The following is a 9,526-nucleotide window of genomic DNA, read 5'->3' on the forward strand; positions in this document are numbered from 1 at the left end:
GTTCGTCGAGGCGACTGATTGTGTGAAGGGATGGCACTTGCTTCTATAGGCATCTGTTGTGTGATTAACATGTATAGGCATTGTAAAGACAAATTCTCTCCCTCTCTATCTGTCTGTCTATCTCTCTCTTTCTCCCTCCGGGTCCCCCTTCCACCTTCCCTTTCTCTCTCCCTCCCCTCCCTCTTTTCACTCTCTGCTCTTTCTCTTCTCCTCGCTCCGTCGCCTTTCCTCTTTCGCTCCTTTACTCTCTCACCTCTTCCTTCCTCTCTCCCCTTTCCCCTCTCCCTCCCTTTCCTCCCCCCTCTCTTCCTCTTTTGCTCGTCATCTAACACCCACGCTAACTCTCATTCTTAATCTGCCTCTGCCTGTCTTTTTCTATAATTCTATGCAATAGCATTAAAGACAAAAGGACGTCTGATGTCCAAAGACTCCCTGATTGCTGTTATCATAATTATGATAACACTATCGCGCGTCTTACGTACGTAATGTACGAAAAACGAAGTCAGTTTCAAAGCCATGCACGAAATCTGGCAGAAAGTGTCCACGATCTCATTATTCATTATTATCATCATTATTCTGTGATCGTTCGTGAATTGTCGTCTGTCTGTTGTCACATCTAAAGGCTTGATGGTTGACAGTCGAGCATAGTCAGTTGCTTTATAATACAATACGCTCGGTCCCTAAAGCCTAGCGCGCGCAGACTTGCGACATTTTTGTGCAACTCGGCTGGGATTCTAGAATCGCAGCCGAGTTGCACGAATAAGTCGCAAGTCTACGGGAACGTGCAACTGCAACTCGTAGCGATTCTGGTCGCTTGCAACGAGTTGCAAGAGATCAAACTGGTTTGATTTTCAGCAACTCGTTGCTCCCAATTGCTCCGAAATCACTTCGAAATCGCATGTGTGCGGGTAGACAGCGACTTGCATGCGCACACACGGTGAAGCGTGCGACCGATCGCAAGCGGTTGCAGGTTGCAGCGACGAGCAACCAAAAGTCGCAAGTTTGCGCTAGGCTTTAGTGATCGGTCCCTAAGCGTGACATGTTGAGAGAAAACAAATGTCTGAGTCAGCACTACGGGATGTTAATGTGATGCACACAGGGTTAGCTGTCAACGTTTTGGCGAGATTTGCTGACACGATATTGGCAATGAACAAGTAGCTTTGGCTTATTGTATTTTCATATAAAGTGCTTCGCATGAAAACGCCTAGTTTCTCCCTTAGTTTTATTTTGTATGCTTGTTGGGACATGGGTGTGACAAGAATTGGGAAGTAGTGGTGTTGCTTAGTGGGTTACAGTGGTTGGGCACACAGACCGACATCCCATGCATGCCTGCAGGCAGTGCAGCCTATTAGTGCATCTCAGCTGTTCAACCCCACGGTATCCTGTGCATCCCATGCCAGCCGCTGCACCCCGTGCATCCTAGTCATGTCAGCTGCTGCGTCGCGTGCATCCTAGTCATGACAGCCGGTGCATCCCATGCATCCTAGTCCAATTGCCCAGGCTCGCTGCACCCTACTGCATCCTAGTCATGTCAGACGCTGCGTCGCGTCATCTCTAGTTTGTGACAGCCCTGGTGCACTCCCATGCCCATCGCTAGGCCATGCACGCTGCTGCACCTCCGCTGCATCCTTAGTTCAGTGTCACAGCTGTCTGGCATGCCCGTGGCATGCCTAGTCATGCGCGCCGGCGCGCCTCCTAGTCATCCAGCTGTGCACCTCCATGCTATTCCTACGTCTGCGCAGATAGTGCAATCACATGGCATCCTACCCGCCATGCCCAGTGTCTGCCAGCCCCCATGCACTCCTAGGCATTGCCAGCTGCTGCATTCCCGTGCAGTCTAGGTCATGTCAATGCTGCTGCATCCCGCTGCATCCTAGTCATGACGCCGCCGGTGCACCTCCTAGTCATTGCCCAGCCTGGTGTCATGCGCCATGCATCTAGTCATGCCAGATAGGCAGTCCCATGGCACTTCCAGTCTCGTGCCAGCCGCTGCATCCCATGCATCCTAGTCATTGCCAGCCAGTACGATCCCACATTCGCATCCTAGTCATGCGAGCTGCTGCATCCCGTTGCATACGCGCGGAGCCAATTTTTGCGAGCTGGCTGGCATACCCCAGTCCAGGTGGCAATTTCCCCCAATGAGGTTTGTGCGCGCGCGGCCCCGAGGCGCGTTTTCTCTCCCGATCATATCCGGCGGAAGCAGATGCTTTAGCCGGCTCGCGGTGCCGCGCTACCATGCGGTGAGAGGCGAGCGACCTAGTGAGAGGCAGATCCAAGAACTGATGTGAGGCCAGGCCACCTCGTGGCTTCTATTCTGTGTGTAGACTAAAACTGTAACCGCGCGCGAGTAAAAAGGTCGCCGATAGATTGGTATGAGAGAGTGGGGCGAGAGAGTGAGATGGAGAGACAAGAGAGAGAGAGAGAGAGCGAGAAAGACAAGAAGAGAAGAAAGGGGTGGAAAGGAGTGGACGAGCTGGAGAGAGGAGAGCGAGAGAGAGAGCGTGGACGAGAGCAAAACCTGGAGAGATGGAGACGAGACGACAAGAGAAGAGCAGACGAGAGAGAGAAAGGTGGAGGCTTAATTAAACAAAATCGCCTTATAAACAATGCTTATTGAAAGGTGTCATGCCTTATTAGAAAAATGTTTATTCTATGCATGGGAAGAACGTGTGACGTGCAAACGTGCCTCGACGCAATGCACGATGTGTAGAGGAGCACGGAGCAGGAGAGGGAGCAGATGGAGAGAGATGGAGAAAGATTGGAGGCATGAAAATGAAAAGAGACAGAGAGAGAGGAGCAGAGGCAGAGATAGAGAGAGAGAGAGTGCAGACGAAGAGAGAGGAGAGAGAGAGACGAGAGAGAGAGAGAGAGAGAGAGAAGAGAGAGAGAGAAGAGAGAGTAGCGACGAGAGAAGAGAGAGAGATGGCGAGATGGAGAGACTGCGAAGATGGAGAGAGAGAGAGAGAGATGAGCGAGAGAGAGAGAGAGAGCAGAGAGAAGAGAGAGCGAGAGAGAGAGAGACAGTAGAGAGCAGAGAGAGAGGAAGAGCGAGTAGGAGAGAGAGAGAGATGGAGAGATGGAGGACGAGAGAGAGAGATGGACCGAGAGAGCAGATAGAGAGGTGAGAGTGACGAGCAAGAGAGATGGAGAGATGGAAGAGATGGAAGAGTACTGAGAGAGATCGAGAAGAGAGAGGCGAAAACGCAGAGCGAAGAAGAGAACGAGAGAGAGAGAGAGAGCAGAGAGAGAGAGAAGAGAGAAGAGAGAGATGAGAGAAGGAGAGAGATGAGAGAGAAGAGAGAGAGAGAGAAGAGAGAGAGAGAGAGAGAGACGAGGATGAGAGAGAGAGAGAGAGAGAGAGAGAGAGAGATGAGAGAGATTGAAGTGGAGAGATGGAAGAGAGAGAGACGAGAGAAGAGAGAGAGAGAGAGAGGGTGAAAGAGAGAGAAGAGACGCCGAGAGAACGAGCAGAGAGAGGCAGAGAGAGAGAGAGATGGACGATGGGGCGAGAGAGAGCACGAGAGAGAGAGAGAAGGAGGAGAGAGAGCAGAGAGAGAGAGAGAGAGAGAGAGTGAGACGAGGAGAGCAGAGAGAGAGAGAGACGAGAGAGATGGAGAGAAGCAAGAGAGATGAGAGAGGACGAGATGGAACGCAGATGGAGAATGGAGAGATCGGAGAGATGGAGAGAAGAGAGAGAGGCAGAGAGACTGCAGGGTCGAGACGATTAGGCGGTATCTCCATACTTCCGCGGATAAGCCAGATATCTTTGGCGGACTACCAGATTTTCAATGCTTGGTATCCCGCCGGACGTCAAAAAAAAGAACTCGTCATAATCGGGATAGTGGTTGTTGAGTTATCATTTTATCACGGCGCAGCGCATCTGAAGCAAGTGGCGAGAGCGGCTGAGTGCGCCGCCCCGCTTTAGTTACTATTTACCTCCCCCCTGTCCCACTAGCGTTTCTTATAACCAGCAGCGCATAGCATATTTGCAAGTCGCCAAGCGTGCGATGGTTGATCCATTAATTGTTGGAACATGTGCTAATACATTGTACTCAAGGAAGGGGGGGGGGGGGGGGGGGGGGAATGCTATGTATGCAAGGTGCGATAACCACGACGAATCAGAGCGGTCACTAGCACTAATCACCGTCCTGGCAGTGTACTGTGGAGCGTATGTAAAATCATAGATACTGTTATACTACAACGACCTGTGTTGTCATATATAGTCTATGCGTAAAACACTGACAATGCTCGGGACATCGCGCTACAGCCACTTAATGATTAGGACGCGGGAGCGAGATTTTCTTACTATATAATTACTCATTACATATTAATGAATTTCAAGATGCCTATTATTGCATATTCGAAAGATTTTGGATCCCAACATTGTTGAAATTGACCTATCGCAACAAAAAATCCGGGATACCAGACTTTGGGGGGATACCAGCTTTCAATAACCTGGGTATCCCCGAAATGGATACCAATATATAAATAATCTAATTTTCGACCCTGGAGAGACGAGAGAGGCAGACAGAGAGAGAGAGAGAGAGAGAGAGAGAGAGAGAAGAGAGAGAGAGAGAGATGAACACGAGGACATGAGACAGAGACCAGAGACAGAGACAAGACAGAGACAGAGACCGAGACAGACTGACAAACGACAGAGACAGAGCCAGAGACAGAGTACAGAGACAGAGACCAGAGAGCAGAGACTATCCGAGACAGAGACCAGAGACAGAGACAGAGCACAGAGAGCAGAGAGGAGCTGAGAGAGAGAGAGAGAGAGAGAGAGAGAGAGAGAGAAGTAGTAGTAAGTAACAACTTTGTTTAACGACGGTAAAACATGTTAGGTACAGACACAATAAATTGGCGCGGACCTATCTTCCTCATGGCCGTCTCACAGCAACAGAACGGTTAAATATTAAATGAATACACAATAAGAAGTACTTGGACTGAAATTGTACGGAGTAAGTAGAGCACAATGGGCCCTATTGATAGGGCAAGAATTTTTTTAGACGGACTTTAAAAGAAGAAATGGTGGGGGCATCTCGAACGTCAGGAGGTAAATTATTCTATTCAGATGCCGTCGCACACCGAAAAGCTTTTCGTAGCATTTCAGTGCGTGCACGGGGCGGATACAAACGCGCTTCATCTGCACACACACTACGCGTTCGTCTGGAGCTCACTTCATATTTAAAAGTAAAAAAACCGTCAAGATAGGCTGGTGCTCGCTTACGTAAAATTTTGTAAGTATGGATCGATAGTAGTAGAATAGTATGAGATCGATGGTAATAAAAACGTTGGCGAACAGTCATAAAGCCTAGCTGCGAAAAGATTTCTTCAGTGCGGGCGTCTGAAGGTCTACGAATTTTTAGAATCAACCGCGCAAAACGTTTCTGCAGGTTAAAAACTTTGTCAATATAACTCTTCGCGGCATTTTCCCACACAACAATACCATAATCAATATCAGGCAAAACAAAGCGAAAGTAAAACTTCAGACAGGAATCATGGTCGAGAAATTTCCTGATCCGCCAAAATCAGAGAAGACAAAGACAGAAAAAGCGAGAGCGAGAAAGAGAGAGCGAGTCATGACGTAACTCAAAGAACCGATCAGGCGTTGATAGGCGCTTTGCCACTCCGGAAATAATTCGATTAAAACCGCGAATGTTCGACGCGTGTTCATGCTTGTTGGTTTCTATTGTCTCGATGTCGGCGTCACAACCACGTGCTCTCCTGATGGGATGCTTACAACTGGAGGAGGGGAGTGGACTCAGTGGAGCTCATAGGGTCTATGTCCCCCAGGGTACTGCCGGAACGTACCCTGGGTACGGTCCGGTATACCGGAACGTACCCTGGTAACTATTTGATATGGTTAGGGTTAGGGTTAGGGTTAGGGTTCGGGTTAGGGTGCTGGGTTAACCTAACCCACGCATACCGGACCGTACCCAGGGTACGTTCCGGCAGTACCCTGGGGGGCATAGACCCTCTCAGCCTCAGTGGAGGGTGGGTGGGGTGGCAGGCGTCTCTCCACTGTAAGGTCGTGCGCTAATGAGCAATGCGTGCACCGAGGCGTGAGGAGTGACTTGTAAGGTTGTGTGATGCTGTGAGGTCCACGGCAGGACAGAGGGATGACGTGTAAGGTTGTGTGATGCTGTGAGGTCCACGGCAGGACAGAGGGATGACGTGTAAGGTTGTGTGATGCTGTGAGGTCCACGGCAGGAACAGGGGGTGACGTGTTAAGGTTGTGGTGATGGCTGTGAAGGTGCGCACGCAGGACAGAGGGATGACGTGTAAGGTTGTGTGACGCTTGTGAGGTCCACGGCAGGACAAGAGGGTGACGTGTAAGGTTGGTGGGAATGCCTGTGAGGTCCTACGCAGGAACAGAGATGACGTGTAAGGTTGTGGGATGCCTGTGAGGTCACCACGCTAGACAGTAGGAATGACGTGTAAAGGTTGTGTGATGGCATGTGAGGTCGCACGGCTAGGACTAGAGGGGTGACGTGGTAAGGTTGTGTGATGGCTTTGTGAGGTCCAGCGGCAGGATCAGAGGATGACGTTGTAAGCGTTGTGGTGAATGCTGTGAGGTTCCTATGGCAGGACAGAGGGATAGACGTGTGAAGGTTGTGTGACGGCTGTGAGGTCCAGCGGCAGGACAGAGGAATGAAACGTGATAAGGTTGTGTGATGCTGTGAGTCCACAGGCAGGACAGAGGGTGACGACTGTAAGGTTGTGTGATGGCTGTGAGACGTGCCACGGCATGGGACAGAGGGATGACGTGTAAGGTTGTGTGAGCCGCTGTGAGGTCCAGCGGCAGGCAGAGGGAATGACGTGTAAGGTTGTGGGAGTGCTGTGAGGTCGCAGGCAGGACAGAGGGATGACGTGTAAGGTTGTGGGATGGCCTGTGAGGTCCACGGCAGGACAGAGGGATGACGTGTAAGGTTAGATGTGATGCTGTGAGCGTCCACGCAGGACAAGAGGGATGACGTGTAAGGTTGTGGGATGCTGTGAGGTCACGGGCAGGACAGAGGGGTGACGTGGTAAGGTTGTGTGATGCTGTGAGGATCCCACGCAGGTTACAGGAGGATGAGCGTGTAAGGTTGGGTGATGCTGTGAGGTCCACGGCAGGACAGAGGGATGACGGTGTAAGGTTGTGTGAAGGAGCTGTGAGGTCCACGGCAGGACAGAGGGGTGACGTGTAAGGTTGTGTGATGCTGGTGAGGTCCACGCAGGTACAGGAGGGATGACGCTGTAAGGTTGGGTGATGCTGTGAGGTCCACGGCAGACAGAAGGATGACGTGTAAGGTTGTGTGATGCTGTGAGGTCCACGCAGCAGCAGTTGCCGCTGGTGTTACTAACGTCCCGCAGTAGTTATATGCAAATGTGCTAGAAGCAGTGACTGACTGTGGACTGCTGACTATTGTTGTGTGCGTGCGTGCGTGCAGTGGTGAACGTGCGTGTGAGTGCGTGGTGGGTGGGTGAATCCGTGCGTGTGCGTGCGTGCGTGGGTGGGCGGCGTGCAGTTGGTAAGGTGGGTGTGCGTGCGTGTGCGGGTGGGTGTGCGTGCGTGGGTGGGTGGTGTGCGTGCGTGGGTGGGTGGGTGTGCGTGTGCGTGGTGGGTGGGTGGGTGTGCGTGCGTGGGTGGGTGGTGTGGCGTGGGTGCGTGCGTGCGGGTGGTGAACGTGCGTGTGCTCTTGCGTGGTGGGTGGGTAGAACGTGCGTGTGCGTGCGTGCGTGGTGGTTGTGCGTGTTCGTTGGTGGTGGTGTGCGTGCTTTGGTGGGCTGGGTTGGTGTGCGTGCGTGGGTGGGTGGTGTGCGTGGCGTGGGTGGGTGGGTTGTGGCGTTGTGCTGTACAATGCGTGCGTGGGTGAGTGAACGTGCGTGTGCGTGTGCGTGGGTGGGTGGGTAGAAACGTGCGTGTGCGTGCCGTGCGTGGGTGGGGTGTGCGTTGCGGTGGTGGGTGGGTTTTGGCGTTGGTGCGTGCAGTGGGTGGATGGGTGTGCGTGGTGGGGTGGCGTGCGTGGGTGGTGGGTGTGCAGTTGGCGTGCGTGGGGTTGCTGGGTGAGTGTGCCGCTGCTGATCGTTCGCTTGTAGCGCGCACCGGCAGTGTTCAGCGCGTTAGTTTGCATGTGAGAAATCGTATGAGCGAGTAAGTAGCTTACGATGATATTTAGCCTGCTCGTGTAATTTGTTTGTTGACTGTACGCACGATCGTTATCGCTGGCCGACAGACGTGATATTCTTGCTGTATTTTAGCATAATCCATAGTATTAGTGCGTTGCGGTTGGCGCTGTGTGTGTGTGATGGGGGGGGGGGGTGATCGCGCGGCCTCATCGATGTTAGGCCTTCTAATCTTTGTGTGCTCTCCCTGCGTATTGAATCCCTCCTCCTCAGCTCGTGCATGACCGTGACTTCGCCGATGCTGTGTTCTCATCGTCGCGCTCACTTGATGAGTGAGTGATTTTGAATGATGGTCGATGCTCGTGGGTGGTGTGCTACGTACGCACGCCGCCGTCCCTAGTTTCGAGTAGTGTTACTGCGGATGAGAGTAGGAACTGGGCATTCGCTCGTGTTTAATATTCCACTGTTTCCGAATGAGGTGCTTTAACTGGGGAACCTACCACGCGCGCTCCTGCTAAGATGACGATTGAGAAGATTGCGTTTGGCGGAGGCATCGTGTCGGCGACCACAGTAATGTTGCGCGGCGCAGCAGGAGAGTGGATTGGTTCTCTGGGAACCTCTAAGCAGGGTCGGATTCTCGGGGGCGGCCATACGAGCTGACGTACATCGACCACGTCAGACAGCGATACTGGGCCTGCAGTCAGCCGAATTGAAATTCGCCGCAATTGTGCTGCACAGACGCATCCTGGCGATGCCCATCACCGATTTTTCGCGAGGCAGAGCTGGCGACCTGTTGATTGATTGATTTATTCCACTTTTCGCCATTCCCGGCGCTGTGTTTATAAGCGGTGGACAGTGAGGGATGGTGTGTTTTCAGCCCCTTGTTGTGTCTTGCATAATCGGCCAATCTGCTCTGCACCATCTCTCTATATCTGCTGACGCTGCTTCTTTCCCCACTCCTTCACATGACGCCTGCTCCTCCTCTGCATCCTCCTTCCCTCCATGCTGCATCGCCATACCCGTCCATCCGGCTCTGCATCCATACGCTCTGCCTCCTGGCTGCATCCCATACCCTCCCTCATCTTCTGCATCCAATACCCTCGCCTCCGTCTGCATCCGCATACCCTCCCTGCCTCTGCATCGCCATACCCTCGCCTCGCTCTGCATCCCATACCGCTCCCTCTGCTGGCATCGCCTACCCTCGTCTCCTACTGCATCCCATTAGCCCTCGCCTCCTCTGCATGCTTCTTTCGCTTGCCTTGGTATCTTCCTCCTTACCCGCACACTCCAATTTGCTCTCTCTTGCTAACGGCCTCCTTGCGCGGCTCCCGCTAGCATCTTCATCCCTTCCTCTACAGTCTTCTCACCTCCGCTAGCGCAGCATTTCCGCTTCCCTCGCCCTGCTCCCCAATCC

The sequence above is a fragment of the Priapulus caudatus genome, unplaced genomic scaffold, assembly GCF_000485595.1.
Source record: "Priapulus caudatus unplaced genomic scaffold, Priapulus_caudatus-5.0.1 Scaffold1164, whole genome shotgun sequence".
Taxonomy (NCBI): domain Eukaryota; kingdom Metazoa; phylum Priapulida; class Priapulimorpha; order Priapulimorphida; family Priapulidae; genus Priapulus; species Priapulus caudatus.